We start from the raw sequence: 21,783 nt of genomic DNA, 5'->3' as shown, positions 1-21,783 counted from the left end.
GAAGTTATGTTCCGTACTCTCTAAATGGGGCAACTGAGCTCGAAATATCTATTTTCATTTAAAACTTGTTTTGCGATTCTGAAGTGACCCTTCTCGTTTCTTCGCAAAGATGATTTTTCACTTTGAAAAACTTTCATTACAACTCAAGGAAGAATGAATTATAGCTCTCAGTATCCATATAAATCTCAAGTGAAAGTATGCATTGGTGAAATACTTAAAGAGGCTGAAAGACTTTGCCCAAAATCAGTCTAGTTTTGGATTCTTCATTATAGGAGCTAAATTAATTCATTACATGTTACTTGTAAAATCAGGTTTCTACATCCGCATTTACCAATATCTTTTCATATTTCAGACAACCAGTCTTGTAATATCCGAGAAAGAAATAGTTAATGAAAAATATTCGACACTTAAGTAATGAATTTACTTAGAAAAGTGCTGGTATATACATAGTAAAGATCCACCAACATAATACTGGAAAGTGCAAAGGCCTACTTCAACGCTTGCCAGTTGCTAAAATGAATGCCAGTGGCGCCGTTGACAGTTGCCAATTAGTGATATGAGGCGTTTGCAGTTTCGACAATATTTACTGTATTATTATGCCATTACATTTTCTGTGAATAAATGTATAGAATTCCCATCATGACTGCCGAACCTTTTCACTCCAATATCATATATGTCCTTATGTCTGGACATATCTGATAATAAAAAATTAATAATCAGATGGATGCATCTGGATGTGTTGGCTTCACTTTAGTCTAGGTGAGAAATTTGCACACTGTAGGCTACATGATAAATAGCAGGCCTACTTAACCAAATGTAGCATGTATATAAAGGAATGAATATTCTGGCGTAAGAGTAGCTCAAACAAATTCTGAAAAAGACAGAATTTTATATTCGTTACATCGCCAATAGATTTTATGGTAAGAAATAAAGAGATGTACTTTTGTTCATTGAAAGAACATATAAAAACCATACGCTTTTGATGTTATTTACCAGAGAAACAAGCGGCCATAATAATGAACTCAAATTTCTCACCTAGACCAAATTGAAGCCAAGACATGCATCCATCTGATTATTAATTTTTTCTTATCAGATATGTCCAGACATACGGACATATATGATATTGGAGTGAAAAACTTCGACAACATAATGGGAATTCTATGCATTTATTTACAGAAAATGCAATGACATAATAATACGGCAAATATTGTCGAAACTGCGAACACCTCATATCACTAATTGGCAGCAGTCAACGGCGCCTCAAAGCTTTCGCTGTTTGCAGATCACCCTCATGGCACTACTGCCAAACTGGGTCAAGAACGAATGCAACATAAGACAGATTCTTCATTTTCTCTTCATATATCACACGCATCTAAAATCTGGAAGCACCAGCGTATTCAGGGTTATTTTATTGTATGAAAACACAAGTTTTATTTTATTTCGATAGCATGAATGATGCAAAATCCGGTGATAAGTAAAAACAGGTATAAAGAATTAAATGTTTCTCTCTTCACTTGCACTCGTTGTAATTCCTTTGTGTTTTATCTTATTGGTTTCAGGAAATCATGAAATAGTTGTACAGTTAATACCGAATCCTATGGTATGACCAAAACTTTCCTATCTTGTGCAAAACGTGAGATAAACGAAGAAATATAAAAACATATTAGTTTTCTGAGCTACAGACATAAAAATGAGACAGTCAGCAAGCCGCCTACCTCCCGGTACCAGCCAATCAGAGGCCGCCAAACAAACGTCTCGTAGCCCGGCCGCCGAGTATTCAATATGAATAGCAAGGGACTGACATTTGACAAGACAAAGTGATAGACCGTAGTTAAAATTCCCAGGGAGAGAGAGCGAGAGAATCATGGCATAATGTCTTAAAATTAACGTGTTCGTTTTGATAAAGCCAAAAAAGGGGAAAACAGCTTTCGAGGTATGTTTTATGTATCTTCCACAGGTGCACGGGTGATCCCTCTCTTGGCTGCACTTGGAACTATCTATACTATCCCGATTCCAGATTCCAGAGTCCTTGGTTTCCTCCTAGTGACGGTGACCAACAATAAATTCAGACCGAGTCAGTCAACCGGTAGAAGCCTGTGACTAAGGTGTCGTCGCTCCCGACGAAAAAAATCACTGAACTTCGTTATATTTCTTGTAAGTCCTTCGTTAATGTATTTGTTGTGCTTACATAGGTCACAGAAGCGTCATTGTTTTATAGGGAAGTTGTATGCTCTTGAAATATGATTTATTTTGTCTTTTTTTTTTTAACTTCATGGTAGGCTGCTAGGGTAGCCGTTGATGGCCCGCCCGGTAAGTCCAAAATCGATTGTTTACTAAACCTGTGTCTTTGTTAGCAGAATACGTTGTATTTCGGTGTGATTGCTTACATGAAATAGGTGTTTCTGTTAGGTGTAGCCTGGGAGTAGTGATTAGATAGGTGTTTCTGTTAGGTGTAGCCTGGGAGTAGTGATTAGATAGGTGTTTGTTAGGTGTAGCCTGGGAGTAGTGATTAGATAGGTGTTTGTTAGGTGTAGCCTGGGAGTAGTGATTAGATAGGTGTTTGTTAGGTGTAGCCTGGGAGTAGTGATTAGATAGGTGTTTGTTAGGTGTAGCCAGTGATTAGATAGGTGTTTGTTAGGGTGTAGCCTGGGAGTAGTGATTAGATAGGTGTTTCTGTTAGGTGTAGCCTGGGAGTAGTGATTAGATAGGTGTTTGTTAGGTGTAGCCTAAGAGTGATTAGATAAGGTGTTTCTGTTAGGTGTAGCCTGGGAGTAGTGATTAGATAGGTGTTTGTTAGGTGAGCCTGGGAGTAGTGATTAGATAGGTGTTTCTGTTAGGTGTAGCCTGGGAGTAGTGATTAGATAGGTGTTTGTTAGGTGTAGCCTGGGAGTAGTGATTAGATAGGTGTTTCAATTAGGTGTAGCCCAGTAGTGGTAATATAGGTGTTTCTATTAAGTAGCTAGGAATATGGTTTCTAAGCCGGCTGTCCGCGTGAGCTAGACTGTGGCAATTGGCGTTTTTCTATGTTAATTTACTTGTTTTACAAGAATTTAAGTAATAGTTTGGGTTTGTAACTGTGATTGACCATTGAAGACATGACTTGAATTACCTAACGCAGGGTAGGTCCAAGCCAACATTAACACCTCCATAGCTTTATGGGTAAAACACCTCTAGGGTAAGTTATGTTGGAGGGGTGTTTACTGGTTACAAATTAGCTATGGAGGGTGGGGGCTTGCTGTGGAATGCTGGCTTATGGACAATGTCCGTAGTCTTCAAAGGTCAATTTAGTTACAGCTGGCCGACAAAATATTAGGTAATTTTTCAGAAGACTCCAGCCAGCCGTTTTGCATGGAAAACCAAATTTTCTGGTAGTTTTTTTTGTTTAGTTGTGCTCTGATATCATCTGTTAAATGTATAGTTTGCTTACTCTATATGTATGCAAAAGGAATGGGACGGCGCGGCAAACAGCGCCAGCGCCTTCTTTGCATTTTTGAGGCACGTATATTCCAACAGGGTCACAGGACATTAGCAATTAGTCAGTGCATTAAAAATGACACTTCTAGACTAGATTTTGTTTCCTTACCTTACTACTCGAGTCTGATGTTTCAGCAACACCACCAGGGTGAACGTAGAACACAATCCTTGCCACACTTGGGACACTTCACCTTCTTTGGAAGAATGTGATCTCTGAAAAATTGTACAGATTCGTCATTTTTCTTAAAAAAGCTAATAGCCTCATATTCAGTTACAGCACAAGTCACAATTGGAAGCCATGACTACACTAACTTGGTTTTCAGTCTGAACCGGCTTTTTCCAACAACATCCTTGGAAACACGAAAGAAAAAGTACTGTATAAAAATATCTGAATTCTGATTGGACGATTCAAAATTCAACTCCAGTAGGTCAGCACAGATAAGGAACAACTGAGGGGAAGCTTGCGCAAACGGGTTGTCGTCGTAAAACACACCAACTGAAGTCCAGCAAAAAGCAGGTGCCAATAGTAATGCTTTTACTACAGGTACTGTATTCTAATTGAAGAATCTTGTTTAGTGGGTGGAGTCATTGCGCATGTAGGCGAAAATTGTCACAATGCGCATTTATCAGGAGTGAAAACAAACACACGAACGTAACAAGAGCTACCCATCTTAAAAGTGAAAACATAAACAATGGACTTAGAAAAAACTCGCAACTTATGTAAGTTTAGTATTTTTTTTCTGTTATTAATCATTTGCGAAGATAATGCATAGAGAATAAGTTTGTAGTTTTTGTCTTTTATTCAAGAAAAATATAAATTTTAATGTAGAAGGTGGCTGGAGTCTAACGAAAAATAACCAAATATTATTTTAAATTCTTGTAAAGCAAGTAAAACATAGAAAAACGTCAGTTGCCATAGTCTAGCTCACCGCAGACAGCCGGCTTAGAATTACCAGGAATATTGACAAGATAGGTGTTTCTATTAGGTGTAGCCTAGGAGTAGTGGTAAGATAGGTGTTTCTATTAGGTGTAGCCTAGGGGTAGTGATACAATAGGCGTTTGAGTGCAGGGACGGTACCAGTGTGAGTCTTTTGCTTTAGTTACAGCCGACTGACAAAATTTTTGAAATTCTTGTTCAGCAGGTATAGAAAACGCCAACTGCCATAGGCACCTCCATGACAGCAGGCTTAAATTACCCTTGCAGGATGGGATATGAACCGTTCCAAACAGATGTACCCGTGCTATGTCTTGTGAAGAATGCGTATGGAAACCCCTTGTTGGATGGACTTCTGGGGTTAATTACAGGTTAATTAGTTAATTACATTTGTGCAACAAAAATTGAAGGTAAATCCTTAATTAGCAACCAAAAAACTGTAGATAAAGTAAAGTTAGAAGGAAATCGCCACTGCAGAGCTACTATGTAGATCTACTGGCGCTTGTATCAAGGGTAGCTCAGTAGTGGTAAGATAGGTGTTTCTATTAGGTGTAGCTTGGGAGTAGTGATAAGTGTTTCTATTAGGTGTAGCTTAAGAGTAGTGATAAGTGTTTCTATAAGATGTAGCCTAGGAGCAGTGATAATTGTTTCTAAGCCTAGGAGCAGTGATAACTGACATTAGATGTTGGCTGCATAAATCTGGCAATAGTTCCACATCACTTTCGGAAGTTAAACTTAAGAAATCGCTCAAAAACGCTTTTTTTATGTTGCTGTATCAATAAAACTGTGGGGAAGTAGGATTTTAACCATCCAGCAATGTTTGGGGGAATCCATGTGGGAACCGGGGTTTTGGGGTGGGGAGACAGATTGGGAAAAACAGTAAAATTAGTAAAGTATCAGTTGAAAACGTAAATGAAATGCCGTGGCCGAATGCTATGCTTCGCAGCTTATCCGCATTTTTAAAGATTCTTGGCAAGCTCATATGATTCTGTCCATAATTTTGACAAAACACTCGCAACAGGCTAATTGATGAGATTGAAGGAATCGGTTGAGATACACTGGAGAAGGGCCAGAAAATTCATCCATCATCCATGTTACCTAATGGACTTTGCAATGCAGACTGAGCACCGAAAAAAAAAAGATGGCTAACCTTTCTGGAAAATTATATTCATTCCCGACGAGAAACAAAAGAAAATTAAAAGCCGTTTAAGACCCTCTGATTGGCTATAAAACTAGTCTTAGGTCAAAAAGACAGGTGAATCACATTCTTAGGAGGACAGTATTTTTTTATGTTCAATCAGTTTACAAACAGCAGCAAAACCGACATCATTTTGGACTTTGTTTTTGACCGAATCATTTGAAATTTGAATTATTTTATTGCCAACTAGAATTGTCTCCCCAACCTGAAATCCACGATTCTTCAGTATATTTACAAACAACGTAGGAATCTATTTTCAATTAAACTATTGAACTGTTTATCAGATTTTCGATGTAGCCTAGGAGCAGTGGTAAGTGTTTTGTATTAGATTAGCCTAGGAGCAGTGATAAGTGTTAAAATTAGAATGTAGCCAGAGCATGATGTTTTATTAGCCTAGGAGTAGTAATAAGATAGGCATGGAGAATTCTCCTGATTGCAAAAGCTAACTATTCTTTGATGTTTTCTGCTATTTTACTTTCTTTACAAGAATTTAAAATAAATTTTGGTCTCTAAACTGTAATTGACCTTGAAGACGAACGGTTTGAATTGCTAACACGGGGACAACGTTTTCTTATGTAACCTGTCACGGTATGTTAGGTTGGTATTTTTAGGGGTGTTTACTCCTTCACAATCATCCGTATAAAGTAGGAGGGAGTTGGGATGGCTCACTGCGGGATGCCAGCTTAGATCTACCCTGTAGGTAGTGTAGTCTTCCAAGGTCAATCACAGTTCAGTTACAGCTGGCCGACAAAAATTACTTTAAATTCTTTAAAGCAAGTAAAATAACATAGGATAACGTCAACTGCCATAGTCTAGCTCACCGCGGACAACCGGCTCAGAATTACCGGCATTTCTATTAGGTGTAGCCCAGGAGTAGTGATAAGGTAGGTGTTTCTATTTTGTGTAGCCAAGGAGTAGTGACAAGATAGGGGTTTTATTAGGTGTAACCTAAGAAAAAGTAGTGACAAGGTAGGAGTTTCTATTAGGTGTAGCCAAGGAGTAGTGATAAGATGGGTCCAACAATTAGGTGCAAGCCTAGGAGTAGTGATAAGATAGCGTTTGTATCAGGTGATGATAAAGTTTCTAGGTGTAGCTAAGAGTATGATAAGGTTTTAGGTGTAGCTTACATTACAAGTGAGTAAGTAGGTGTTTTATCAAGCTAGGAGTAGTGATAAGCCAGGTGTTTTTATCAGGTGTAGCCTAGGAGTAGTGATAAGATAGGTGTTTCTATAGGTGTAGCCCAGGAGTAGTGATAAGATAGGTGTTTCTGTTAAGTGTAGCCTAGGAGTATTGACAAAATAGTTGTTTCTGTTAGGTGTAGCCTAGTAGTAGTGAACTTAGATGGGCTAGGGTAGCTTTCCCTTGGGGTTACCCCATTGATGAATGCCAGGTTCTGCTAGAACTTAACAGAAATATTTTAAGTAACGCTGTATGTTCAGACACTGGTGAAAGGCAAAACTGAAAACTACTACAGTGCCCCTTTGGTTCAGTAATGACTAGCCTAGTTTACTTGCAAAATGGGCGGCGTGGTTAGTACCAGCACCCAGGGGATGAATGTTAAAATACAAAGGACAGAATTTAGGTATCATAAACATAAGCAGAAGACCTGCACACAGTCATAAAAGGTAGTACATATTCTGGTCTGCAACTGGCCAGAACCAGGCCTGTGGTAGCCTAGTGGTCTTCAGTTTTACGTGCTTAAATGTTGGCGTTCAGATAAATTGCCTTTTAAAGTACTGTAGGCTAATCCAGTACTACACCAATCACTCAATAGGGGCTGACACTATGGTACCACAGTTCCTAGCCTATGTCCTATGTTTCCAACTGATGTGTTTGAGTTTTTGGGCATTCTACCAATTATTTTAGGTGCAATCTCTCTCTCTCTCTCTCTCTCTCTCTCTCTCTCTCTCTCTCTCTCTCTCTCTCTCTCTCTCTCTCATTTTTTTTCAGTATCAATAACTGTGGCCATGAGGTGACAGAAACCAAAGAGTACTATGTAGGCCTACCTGTCAGGAAGGTAGGAAAAATATTGATATATGCAGTCAATGGATGGAATCCCCATATTCCAAAATGAAAATGGAGAGTTACTTGGATAGATCCAAGTCTAACCTTTCCAGATCTGGGGCACCCCCACCCTTCTTTCCCCTAGGTAACCTTACCCTGATTGCCATAAAGTAAGTGAAGGGTGTAAGCTGAACCAAAGCACTATAAAAGAGAAAAATTTCTCAGGCTGACCTTTCACACGACATCCTTAGTTAGTAGCCTATATAGAACAGTATGGAACACCTGTAATGTTGATACAACACTCCAGTCGACAAGTTTAAAATGAAGGTTCTTTCATGAAACTTCAAAGACAGGTAATTCTAAGCCGGCTGTCCACGGTGAGCTAGACTATGGCAATTGACGTTTTTCTATGTTATTTTACTTGCTTTACAAGAATTTAAAGTAATATTTTGTCGGCCGGCTGTAACTAAGCTGTCATTGACCTTTGAAGACTGCGCGACTTTAATTACCCAACGCAGGGTAGGTCTAAGCCAGCATTCCGCAGCAAGCCCCCCACCCCTCCATAGCTAATACGGCAAAATTGTAACCAGTAAACACACCTAAAAATACCAACAAAACGTACCCTAGAGGTGTTAACTGGTTACAATTTTGCCGTATTAGCTATGGAGGTGGGGGGGGCGGGCTTGCCGCAGAATGCCGGCTTAGACCTACCCTGCGTTAGGTAATTCAAATCATGTAGTCTTCAAAGGTCAATCACAGTTTAGTTACAACCGGGCAACAAAATATTACTTTAAATTCTTGTAAAGCAAGTAAAATAACATAGAAAAACACCAATTGCCACAGTCTAGCTCACCGTGGACAGTCTGCTTAGAATTACCCAAAGACACTGCAGGTCAATTATTACTTCCTAATATTCATCGCTGCAGCCCTACTGTATACTGTTTCAGCATTGCAAACAGTGTGTGCAGTTGACAGCTTGATTATATGATAAATTTGGTAATTCTGAGCAATAGTTCAGCATTTTCACAATAGTTCAGCATTTTCAGAAGTTAAAATCCAAGAAATTGCTCAAAAATTCTTTTTTTGCTGCAGTATTGATAAAACTGTGGGTAAACCCTTTCAACCACCCAACAACCTTGGGGGACCACAGGTGGGAACTGGGGGTTTTGGGCGGGGGAGACAAAGTTGGGAAAAATCAGTAAAATGGGTAAAATATCACTTGAAATAATGTTAGGTAATTCTAAGACGGCTGTCCGTGGTGAGCTAACCTATGGCAATTGATGTTTTCCTATGTTATTTTACCTGTTGAACAAGAATTTAATATATTTTGGTGGTTGGCTATAACTGAAATGTAATTGACCCTTGAAAACCATGTCTGTACCAGTGGGTCGCACACAGCTCAAGGGTAAATTAGTTTAGCAAAATATTACCTTAAACTCCTGTAAAGCAAGTAAAATAACATAGAAAAACATCATTTGCCATAGTCTAGCTCCACTGCATACTGTTCAAAGCTTTCATAAACGGAAAACAAGCATTACCATTTCCGCTTTCAGCTTGGCCTCTATAGGTCGCTGTGGCAGAACGGTGCTGCGCGCCTTATCTGCACTTTTTAGGATTCCTGCAAGCGTGTATGTTCTGGCAAGAGGTAATATTCTTGTTCAGCAAGTAAAATAACATAGGAAAACGTCGAATTTGTCAATTGCCAGTCTCAAAGCTCTCGCTAAGCGCAGAAAACCGGCAGCTGCTGATTGGTGAACTGAAAGCTAGCGCATGCGTGTTAAGGCTTAGAATCAGCAGTACTAGTAATGAATGAAAAGTGCCTTTGGAACGGCTCCTGCTATCCATTTATTCGCCATTCTTTTTACGCTTGTTTTTCATGTTCCAAATGACGTGTAACAGGAAACACAACAATCGACCTACATTATATTTTCTTTTTCCAAACTTGGACTTGACAATCTCTACAATTTTCCCTTCACCACCAACTTTGACAAATACCCAATCCCCACACATCTCAGGACAAAAAGAAGCCCAGTCATATATGGAGTGGTCAGATAAATCCAGTTCTTGTCTTGGGCATTTGTAAGAAAACCAATCCTGGCAGAATAAGAAAATTAATTTTAAAATTCTCTATATCCAAATGTGACTTCTCAAACCAGGTGCCCTTGAAGAGGGAAACAAAAAATTACACCTTCATCTCCGCTTATAGCTGCGAACCACAGACTTGTCATATACCGAAAACCATTTTTATTAATTTAAACTCTACAGACACTATTACACTCAGGGCACAGTTTTTCACATAAAATTAAGCCTTGACTTTGAGAATATACCACAAGATTTTCTATATTTGCAGTATAAATATAGCAAAACTGTCCATAATTCACAAAACACTCAACACACATTAACACTTCCGACGATGAATCCGGTGGAGTTATTTGAGAAGGGCCAGCTTCCTCCATGCTATCTAATGGACTTCACAATGCAGACTGACCACGGGAATACAAAGATGGCTAACCTTTCTTGAAAATGATAGTCTTCCGCGACGAGAAACAAAAGAAAATCAAAAGCGTTTAGTACAGACCCTCTCATTGGCTGTAGTAACGTAATGACTCGCGTAATTGGTTACTTTTTCAAAAAAGACAGGTGATTGGTTGTCATAGTCTTTCAGAACTACATTCTTTCAAGGGTTTTTGCATGTTATGCATTCAGTTTACAAGCAGCAGCACACTGATCACATCATTTTTGGACTTGGTTTTGACTGAAGCATTTTAAGTTGGAGTCTTATTTTACTACTTAAAATTGTCTCCCCAACCTGAAATAAATGAATGATTCTTCAGTATATTTACGATCAACATAGGTGTCTATTTGTCACTGAAACAAGTGCAGAACTGTTGCTCAGATTTACCATAAATTTTTGTGCATAACACCAGATTTCAGTGGTAAAATATTCTTAATATGGTTGTGTATGTTATGTATTTATGGTCTACAAATATTTCTTTGCACATCTAGCCTAACCTAGTCATCTGCAGATGAAAATGGGTGACCACAAAACCCAAGAGAAAAATATTCAAACCAGTTATCGAAGAAAATTGAGCAGTTAGTTAATCCCTATTCAAACCTGAGAAATTGGTCAGCTGTTATATCATTACTAGCCAGTTCTAGAATAGATTGGTTGACTAGTATTTTTATTGTTAAGACTTGTATAACCTTGTACATTGGGGTATGATTTAATGTTTTCCCTCAACTGCACCCAATCATTTTTGTTTATAAAACAATTTCCTGGTATTTGTTGTTTCCTGCATAATCATTTTTCTGTAATTTATTGCATTCTGTCTGACAAGCCAAATTTTTACGTTTTTAATGCTGGAGTTCGGTAATTTTGTCATGTTTCTGAAAACTTGCCTTAATTTATATTTTTAATCAACAGAGGCTCAGACTTTTTGAGAAATGGGCCGCAAGTTCCCACCACTGCTGCCGTGAGAGGTTGATTTAGAGCTGTAGTGTTTGTTGATGAGAAAACATTTACACATTCAAGATGGAACCTGGTTGATATGGTGGTCTTAAATATAAGCAATTAGAGGCTGCATTTCTACAGGTATAGTAGTTTCATATTCAGACTGACTACTATTGTTAGAAGCAAATTGTAATATTCCCGAATGCACTTAACAGTTTGGTGATGAATCCTTGATGGCAAAATGTTTAAAATTTGTATGTTGCATAGTTATTAGTGTTTAGTTTAGTGTTGAGCAATTTAATTTTTAATTTAAAGGAGCAAGTTGTATAAGCATGAAAGGTCTGATTCACCAAAGTCAAATCCAACATGATGTTTAGACAGGTTGCATTCTGCATTTATCACCAACTTGTTAAGTGAGTTTCTGAATGAATATACAAAGAGCATGATGATAAAACCGAATTAGACATTGACACTGACAGCAACCTTAATTGAAATATCCTTGATGCCAGCATCCCTCACTATATTATCTTCTAGAAGTACATTACCTATGTTACATCTATCTAGTCAGTAGTGGTGGTTCCCAGTCGGGCATGGAATGACTAAATTTAGTCTACCCATGTTTTTATGTCTAGTCAGCAGTGGTGGTTCCCAGGGAGGCATGGAATGACTTTTGCCCAGATCAGTAGTTTTAAATATTTTTAAACATTGTGTTCTTTAAAAGTAAGTCATTTTGTCTCATGGTTGGTGGCTTCTACATGTGGAAACCTGGCGGTGGTACATATTAAAGGATCTTGTGTCCTTTAATGTAACTGTAGCATGTAGCACTACTGCTGACAAAGGTTTCACATTTTATTACATGTATAATCCTTTGACTAGCTTACGTGTTCAGCCCTTTGACCTGTCCCTGGACATGTGGCATACATAGACCTTGTAACATAATGGACATGAGTGTTGTAAAATTGTTTGAAATGGGTAGAATGCTTCAGATTTCATCCAGAGGAGCAAGGTATTTTTAAGTAAATAATAAAGTTCATTTCTAGTTGCTGGAGAGAGGAGGGGTGCTGGGGGTTTGAGAGGTGCTGTGTGGGGATTGGGAACTTTCTTTGGCTTGGCTACAGGAATGTTTCAGAGGGGAGGGGCAGCAGATGCAGGGGAGGAAAGGCTTTGTAGTCATCAGTTATCTTTGATATGGCAGCTGAGGGAAGGGAAAGAAATGGTTGAGGGGAGGTTTGGGTGTGAGGAAAGTCAGTTTGAAGAATTCGGTCCAAGGAGCCTCACAGAAATGATTAATTTAAATATGTAAATGTGCAAGTGAGATTTGGCTCAAGGAATGGACTCGTGAGCTTGTTTATAATTCTGAATTTGGGCTTTTAGCAATTGTTATGCTTTTTATCTCAGCAATTTTTATGCTTTTTATCTCCCTAGCTGGGATAAGGAAGGTTGGAGTCAGGAAGGGCCTCAGTCTGTAAAACGTGCCAAAACAAATTATGAATGAGCCATGAGGTAAATCATCCAAATTCTGTGCCCATGCAAGGGCTTTTACAGCTTCAGAAGCAAGCTCACCTTGGAGATTTTGAGTTTTGAACATAGGAACATGACAGGATGACAGGGAAGGGACATGTAGTTGCAGATCTGATGAAAATTAGGAAAGTTATAGTTTAGGGCAGATTTGTTGGAAGGCTTATTTGTTTGAAGCAAAAGAACTTTGAGATGTTTACCAACTTCTGTTCACTGGTGCAAGTTTAAAGCGACTGGTGGGGGGAAGAATAAAGGAGTTCGTGTTGTGTTGTCTGGAGAACTTAGAGTTGGTGTTACTCTACTGCATAGAAAGAATGAAATGATTGAGGGCAGGGTGTTGGGGGGGGATGCTTAACTGAAATGTGTATGCCCCTGAAATATGTTGTACTTTGAGGAACAAGATGGGTTTTGGTTGGTAGACATGAATGAGGAAATGGAATAGACTGAAGCAGACAAATAACCTTCTAAACAGGCACATCAGTTGATGCAATGGTGCTGCTGGTTGCTTCCTTGGGTGACAGGGCTATTCCAACCAAAATAGAGATGGAGAAAGGGTAATCACTTTGGCAGTATGCTTTGACATGTGAAGTGGAAAACCTTTTATAAGCACCAGAACTCCTGATTGTGTAAGAGAACTGTGCAAGATTGTCAGATCAATTACATCTTGGGCAGAAAGAGATTTAGTGGAACTGAAGAACTGCCAAGTCATCTCTGGGGTCCTCATAGCTACATGGTATAGGTTAGTAAGTGGAAAATGCATGGGCTGTGAGAAATGTATTGGCCCAAGAAAATAGTGTTCAAGCTAAGTGTCTGTTTAGGAAGGCAGTGCAAAGAAGGTATTGGAAGGGATCTTGCAAGTGAAACATCAGTGAATGGTGGATCCAGGTAGTGGATATATAACAACTGTGAAGACATCAAAAGAGAAAGGGATTGGAAAATAACAAGAGGAGCAATGTGGAAAGATGCAGAAGAGGATAAATTTATATAAAAGGTATATGAGAAAGCCAAGTGGATAGGACCAGAAGTCAAGGATAAAGCATGTGTCATTTGAATCAATTGTTAATAGATGAAAGAATCCAAAGGGAAGATTTTCAGTCTAGCCAAAGTAAGACACTAAAGCACATTGAACACAGTTCACTTGAGCAAATCAGAGTAGACAAACAGCTGAGAAAAGAGGGGGGTTGTCATAGAGAGATGAAAAGAATATTAGGAAAAATTACTAAAAGGACATGAAAGATACTCGAGTGGATATGGAAATCCAAATTTTGGAGATGGCTTACTCTTTTAGGCATGGAGGACATAGGGTCTATTTAAGAAAATTTTTGCAAAGAAGGAAATTATACTATAGAAGTGGAGAGAACACCCTTGCACAGATTTTAAGTGAGGTTGCCAAAGTTGTGGGTCCTGTAGTGCAAAAGAATTAATTAAAGGCCCATACCCTGAAAGTAGTGAAGGAAATATAGATGGGAGACTTGGACTGGTTAAGATCATGAGACAGCTTTTTGCCGTTTGATTGAACTGGCACAATTGCTGGAATAGTCTCCTTACATCAGTTTTTGGAGATTGTCAATTTTTGGAGAAGTAGAGAAGCAGAGGGCTTGTTGCCTTAGAAAAGGCATGTGATACACAGGAAGTATGGAAAAGATGTAGGAAATGGAAGACACTAGAAAAATGAGTGGTCATTTAATATAAAGATCACTAGAAGCATCCAGGTCAAGGTAGGACTGCACCAGGACTGCTGAATCCCTTTACTTGGTATTGTGCTAGATGTAAGGGAGGAACCCAATTAGTGATGATATATGCTGGTGACATTTGAATTTCAGAAAACTAGAGAGAAAGCTGGACAGGTTTAGAGAAGGTGAACAAAGACTGAAATGTAAGAAAAATGAGATGGAGAATTACTAAGCAAGCCTTTGATATGCTGGGAGAGGTGAACATCTAGTGTTTTAAGTATTTGGGATCACTAATAGTTGCTATGGGTAATATGGATATCAAGTGTACTCCATAAAAAAAAAGTATACTTTAGTTTAACTAGACCACAGAGCTGATTAACAGCTCCTAGGGCTGGCCCGAATGATTAGATTTATTTTACGTGGCAAAGAACCAACTGGTTACTTAGCAACAGGACCTACAGTTGTGGAATCCAAACCACATCATAGATAAATTTCTATCACCAGAATTAAATTCCTCTAATTCTTATTGGCCGGTCAGATATAACAAAAGTCCCCCATAGGCTAAAGGACAGTGTGTAAAGTATTGGTAAGACCAATGTCCTATGGGCTAGAAGTGACATCACGGAAGAAAATATACCAACATCAGTTGTGGCAGAAATGAGGATATACAGTACCTAATGTGGATGAGTGAAATGATAGAGGAGGTTGGCTAAAAAAAAAATTAATTTATCAGAGGATCAGCAAAAGTGAAGTAGCAGAGAAGGCCCAAGAATCAAGGATGAGATAATTTGAAGATTTAATGAAGGGATATGATGATCAACGTGCTGGAGAGAGACTGTTCAGGGAGGTATTATCAAAAAAAGGATAGATGGAGGAGGATATAAAACTTCAACTCCTGGAATAGGTTCATAAAACTGCGATCCTGACTAGGATTACACCAAGATGATGATAATCCAGTTGCTTTTCTAGTAACTTATCTCCTTATTTCCCATTGCCTTCTGGTACTCCTTTTGATTGAACACCATATTCTTTGGAAGCTTGAATTTAAAGTCAATGGCCTGATCAGCAGAAATGTCAAGGCCTCTGTGACAGAAAGCTTTATAGTGGAAGACCTTCCTGGAGAAGACCTCTAGTAAAGAAGAAAATCTGCCATTTGAGGGATAGGCATCTGAGATGATGAAACTACATTTCTTCTGCACCACGTCCTAAAAAAACTTCCACTTTGCCTGGTAGAGCTTGTTGGAAGAGGCATGTCTACATTTGGCAATGGCCTCCACTGCCGATCTCGAAAAACCTTTCACCCGGACAAGTCTACTGACAATCAGAAGCCTGTCAGGGCCAGAGAGGACAGGCCTTCATGGAAAATCCTGCAGTGTGGCTGTCTGAGAAGACTTGGAATAGCAGGGAGGAGCCTTGGAAACTCTGAGGAGATCCAGAAGGTCTGGGAACAGTTCCTTCTGTGGCCAAAAGTGAACCACCAGTCATCTTTACATTGCTGTGAGAGCGGAACTTCTTGAACTCCCCTTATTCCAAAGGGTGGAAAAGCATAAAGGTCCAGATTCAACCAATCTTGACTTGTCACATCTGTTGCTCATGCGAGAGGGTCTGGAACAGGGGAGCAGAACAGAGGTTTAAGGTGATTCCGAGACATTGCAAATAAGTCTAGGGTCGGTTGTCCACATAATCTCTAAGGGTTGGAGCAAACCCGATTGTCTAATGTCCATTTTGTCGGAAGGACTTGATTCCAGTGGCTTAGTTCGTCTGCCAGGACATTGCATTTGCCTCTGATAAACCTCCTGACTAATTGGGTTTGGTTCTGGTCTGCCCAGCACAACAAATTTCTTGCTGTCTCATACAGGGAGAGTGAGTGTGTTCCCCCTTAATGTCTTATGTAGGCCAAGGCTGTGTGTTGTCTGCATGTACTGCGATCGTCTTGTTGCAGACTTGTTGCAAAATAATTGAGGCCTAGGTGAACCGCTTTCAATTCTCGTTGGTTGATATGAAGCTGTTTCTCCTTCAGGGACCAAATTCTTAAGAATCGGACAGAAGATTCTTAGACGAAGAGGAGTGACTAAATATTCATTCCTGGCATCCAGGAGAGGAGAAATGTTCAGGGTTGTCCCACTTGCTGCATGCAAGAGGGTTGAGGACTAAGAGGAGGCTCCCTCAACCTTTTGCTGGGAAGTCGAGGAGCTAGATCTTGGAAGAAGAACGCCTCTTCAAGGGATGTGACTCCTCAGGAAAACGCTATTGGCGCCTGTGGTATGGCGAAGAATCTCCCAAACTAGATGAGAGCTGATTCACATCACACACACCTTCCATTGACTCTCTTGATGCAACCTGGGATGCAACAGGCAGGTCTGAGGGGGTAACTACTTGTGGGCAGACCTCACTGACTTCCCTTGGGCTAATGGTATGCCCCCTCCCTGGCTCCAGGGGGTGTGGCAGTGACCGATTCCTAGGAGAATCAGCAGGACGAACAGCCACTCCTCCACTAACACTTTACTTTGTTTTCTTATCAAACTTATCCATAAGGACACACATCGATGCCCCTAATTGGGCCACTGTACCTACCACCATGTTAATTCTGTTCAAATTTATTTTCCATGCTGGCAAATTGATTGGGCTCGGAAGTGTGAAAATCAGTTGCAGAAGTAGGTGGTCTAGGAGTATGTACTGATACGGGGGAAACAGGAACAATAGAGAGATACAGCAGGAATAACTACATCATTAGATTTAGGAGTTGTCTGACTAGCTAATTTCTTGCTAACTTTAGCGGCTGCCTTCCTCTTGGCAATCTCTAATTTATTCAAATGAAAAGTCAAGGTCTTTCATTTACGTTCGTCCTAATCCCTGCATTCGTCGCATGTCAAATCAATAAGACAAACTTGCCCTTTGCAATTTGTGCACAGGGTATGAGTCATTGGTAATTTTTGTTAAAGCCTTTGCTGCAATACTGGAAACTGAAGAGCTAGTGTCTGACATACTAACTAGCTAAAAAGTCACAATTAGTAACAAAAATCCAATCGAGAAAAAACAATGCCGAAAGGCTACCATACAAAGAATACTTCACTGGATGGGAAGAAACAACAATTGTCAAAACCAAGCTGCTTAGTCAACACTGTGTGGACGATAAAAGTAGCAGAAACAAATTGATATATTGGCTTAGTCGTTCCTCTCTTACCTTAAAAGTGTCACCCACACAAAACAAAATCGCTACCCCGAATTTCAAAATTCAAGCTGCCGTTCAAGTAGAAACTCATAGCCAAGTAATTAATGGGTAAGTTACTTATATAAAAGCAGTAAACTAATTACAAATCTCCTGCTGACCTTGTTGGACATTAAAAATTATGAAATAGAGATAAAGCCCCACTTGAGCTTTAATTATGGGAGATGAGTACTTTTTGATAAAGACCTATATGACATGACAGAAGAAAAAAATCTAGAAATGAGCCCCACTTCAGTTTGAGTGAAAAAGGTAGCTATTGCCAGCATGATCATTTTAATCTTTGTAAATTCTGAAGTACCTTCTCATGTCATATTTGAAAATGAAAGGGTATGAGTACGTCCTTTCCAGCAAAGACCAATGCAGTGCTGTCATTGTTTTAAGTTTGGCCACTTATCAAAAAACTGCAAAAATGCTAGAATTTGTATAAATTGCTGTGGTGTCCATCATAATGACTGTAATATAAAAGCAAAATGCTATTTGTCAACGGGAACATAAATCCAATAACAAAAACTGTGAAATTTACATATTTGAACTGTCTGCACTAAATAAAGCCAATGCAGGGCATATACAGTAAGATTGGTTTTGCAAAAAGACAATTAAGACAACAGCCTAGGAGCTATGCTTCAAGTTCTTAAGCCACTACCCCTATCTACCACTAGGGGTGCAGTGACAGCACCCTTTAAAGTAGCAGATGCATCAACCCCTGTGGTAGTGGCCCAGCTGTCTGGGTCAGGTGCTCAGCCTGTTGAGGCTAGAGTGCAAGCCTCCAAGGAGGATAAAAATGGCACTTAACCCAACCACCTTGGAATTGTCTCAGGCAGTGTCTCTGCCTGATTTAATGGAGACTGAGGAGCAAAAGCACCAAAGATGTTCCTCTTCATCCTCTCCTCCATCAAATCCAATTAAACATGCATCACTTAGTAATAGATATGAAGTGCTAAGCTCAATGCAAGAACCCCAGCCTGAATTTAAACAAATTGACAAGAAAGGGAAACAAAATGACACAAGTAAATTAACATAATAAACCAAACCTGTCAAGACTAGTCCTATCCAGATTATCTCTTGGTAATGCTCATAAGGAGATTAAATGAGAAGCCTCCATTCAAAGGGCCTTCCACCAGGCACAAAGAGGTTTTCAAGTCGATACTACAGTGCAACTGTTGTGGTCTTAGGGATGAAGTGAAGTGCTGAAGGTGCTGCTCCATGACCATAGCCCAGGTGTTGTCTCTTCAGGTGACTAAGCTTGGAAGCACACAATATAGTCCTGGTTAAATTAAAGCATATATAGTTCACCACCAATTGGAAATAGAACTAAGGGAGGTGCAGCAATTATTGCTCTTAAAGTCGTTGCAATACTCCTGGCTATCAATTAATACTCATCTCGTACTTATATCCAAGCTGTAGCAGTAACTTTCATTTTAGACAAGCAAATTACAGTTTGCTCCCTCTCTCCTGTTTTGGATTTCACTTATGATATTCATTTACTGATCAGTCAGCTTTGTACTCCATTCCTTCTTGTGAGATTTTAATGCTCACAACCCCATTTGAGGTGGGAACATGGCAGATGCCAAGGGTAGTATGTTGGAGGGTATTGTGGATGGTCATAATATCACTATACTTAATAATGGAGCCATGATTTATAGTACCTGCTCCAGTACTTATTCGGTTATCAATCTGAGCTTTTGCTCGAACACTTGCTCATCTAGTGTTCACATTGATTATGAATGATTAGTAAATGAATATCCAAATGGGAGTGACCACTTCTCAGTTCATATAAAATCACTGTAAGTATCAGCCATCTGAGTCGTCACCTAAATAGAAGGTACAGTAGATGAAGCAGACAAAGAAATTTAGCCAGTCTGCTATCATGGAGAAGAATGTAAAGTAATTTTCATCCATCTCAGAGGCATATAATTATTTTAATGACACTACCATCAACATTGCAATTGTCTCTATTCCAACAACAAAAGGGAAGCCCTGTAGACCAGTAGTTCCTTGGTGGAACAAAACCTGCAGTAGTATGAGAAAGATCACTAGAAAGTAGAAAATGCTAAAAAAAGTATAAGGGGATTGGAATGGCACAAGCCAAAGTTGTTTACCAACATGCTGTGGCCAAGCAAAATATTTTAAAAAAGCAAGAAAGTCATTGATGTACTACATTAATGGCATTAGCTCAAAAACACCATCCAAAATGATTTGGAAGAAATAAGGTAAATGGTGACCTAAAAGAAAATGAAACTAAATGGCAAGTTCGTCCTTGAACTTCTGCCTACCCTTAAGGTAAGTGGTGACCTAATAACCCAACCAGAGGGGGTCACAGAAAAATTAGAACACTTCTCAAGAATATAGAGTAGTGAGAACTATTCTCAAGAATTCCAAGACATTAGAAATGCCCAGATTTCTCGTGATTTAAGTGAAAATAATTTTGAACTATATAATGCAAAATTTACACTGCAGGAACTCAGATGCCTTGCAGAATACCAAACCATCAGCCCCTGGTTAAGATCAAATACTTTGAAATGCTGAAACATCTCCCAGAAAAGTCAAAGAAATTTCTTCTAGATATAATAAATGAAAACTGGGAAACTGGTATTATTCCTGACAGTTGGAAATAATCATTAATCCTCCCTGTGAAGAAACCAAACTAGGATCCTTCTTTACCCAGCAGCTACAGACCACTAGCTCTCACCAGTTGTTTGTAAGCTGATGGAAAAGATGATTAACACCAGACTTATGGCACTTAAAAAATTTGCTTTCTCCATTCCAGTTTGGCTTTAGGAAAACTATATCTGCTTTAGATCCCTTGCTCAGGCACTCAAACCAAATACAAGGTTTTGTTAAACAGAGCCAAACAACAGAAGTTTTCTTTGATTTGGAAAAGGCATATGACACCACATGGTGTTTAGCATCATAAAGTTGTATGAGATGGGCATTAAAGTGAAAATCAGATTTATCAATTCGTTTTTATCAAAGATATATAAAGGTAAGAGTTGGGAATAATGTATTGTAACCTGGGAATAATGTATTGCGACCTTTCTTAAAAGAAGAGGGAGTTCCTCAGGGTAGTGTCCTTAGTGTCAGCCTCTTTGATGTTGCCATTAATGAAGTAGTAAAGATATCACTAGTAAAAGGCTCTTTATTTGTAGATGATTTGGCTCTGTACTACACAGGATATGCCATATCTACTAGCAGGTTCATACAAAGACCCATCAAAGTAAGCAAGTGGGCTAATGAGCAAGGGTTTCGATTTTAAGAATCAAAAACTGTTGCTGTTCGGTTATGTATGCTCCGAACTAAGGAAACCATTCCAGCACTTATGTAAGAGGTGTCAAAGAAACGAGCAGGTAAAAGTTACTGCTACTTTATTACAGATCCAGGCAGTTTATATAGCGGCTGACTGGCGCCGGACCGCAGAAGACAATGATATTGACTGTGACCTGAGGTCAAAACAATTAACAATAATATGCAGTGAACGAGTACAATTTACAATACAAAACACACAGAATTTCAATATGGATACAGTCTTGATGCCTGTGAATGAAGAAACATAAGATACATAATGTGTGACATTTGTACAAATAAGTATAAAGTTAAAATGGTAGAAAATGCGTGACCTGGCACGTTTTAGGCATGACTAATTGAGTGTGAAGAAAATGGGAAGTCACCAAAGAAAACTTGCTCAGCAGAGATTTAATTAATGACGCCTTCGAAACACTTCGCTGGTGTCGATGTGGTGACTTTACAAATACTTCCTGCATGTTGGGTAGTGGGTAGTGGTCGGGCTCCGTTGCAATGTTGAGCCGCCTGTAGTCGCCGCAAGGTCTCCAGGAGCCGTCTGTTTTCTTCATGTGGAGGGGGGAGGCCCACGGACTGGAGGCCTTTCTGCAGATTCCCATTCGCTCCATCTCTGTGAATGCTTGTTTCGCCTCCTGAAGGCGCTGAGGGGGAAGCCTTCGGAACTTTGCATGTGTCGGGGACCCTTTAGTTGCTATATGGTGGTATATGCCATGCTTGGCTGGGGTCCCGGGGACTTGTTGAAGCTCAGGCTTGAATACCTCAGGGAACTCCGACAGTAGGTGTGCATACTGGTGGGGGGCGACGGCGCTAATGGTGGGTTTGGGTCCCGCTGTTAATGGGAGAGACCGGCAGGAGTCGGTATCGAGGAGGCGCTTACGCCTCACGTCGACTAGCAGGCCGAAGTGCGCCAGGAAGTCGGCCCCCAGGAGTGGGGTTCCTACGTCCTCGACGATGAAGTCCCAAGAGTAATTCTGGCCAAGGATGGAGAATCCGTTGGCGGCCATC

The 21,783-nt window shown here is 39.7% G+C and overlaps 1 long non-coding RNA gene across 1 annotated transcript in view; it reads left to right on the top strand.

Annotated features, from left to right (window-relative positions):
- The first annotated feature begins 1,726 nt into the window (after window positions 1–1,726).
- The window catches only part of LOC136853493 (uncharacterized), a 44,503-nt gene continuing 24,446 nt past the window's right edge, over window positions 1,727–21,783 (top strand). The window contains exons 1-2 of the long non-coding RNA XR_010857479.1: window positions 1,727–2,154; window positions 11,035–11,202. This is a non-coding gene — a long non-coding RNA (uncharacterized lncRNA). The remainder of the gene's footprint in view (window positions 2,155–11,034; window positions 11,203–21,783) is intronic.

The sequence above is a fragment of the Macrobrachium rosenbergii genome, chromosome 27, assembly GCF_040412425.1.
Source record: "Macrobrachium rosenbergii isolate ZJJX-2024 chromosome 27, ASM4041242v1, whole genome shotgun sequence".
Classification (NCBI taxonomy): domain Eukaryota; kingdom Metazoa; phylum Arthropoda; class Malacostraca; order Decapoda; family Palaemonidae; genus Macrobrachium; species Macrobrachium rosenbergii.
This window is presented reverse-complemented; position numbering and strand designations above follow the sequence as displayed.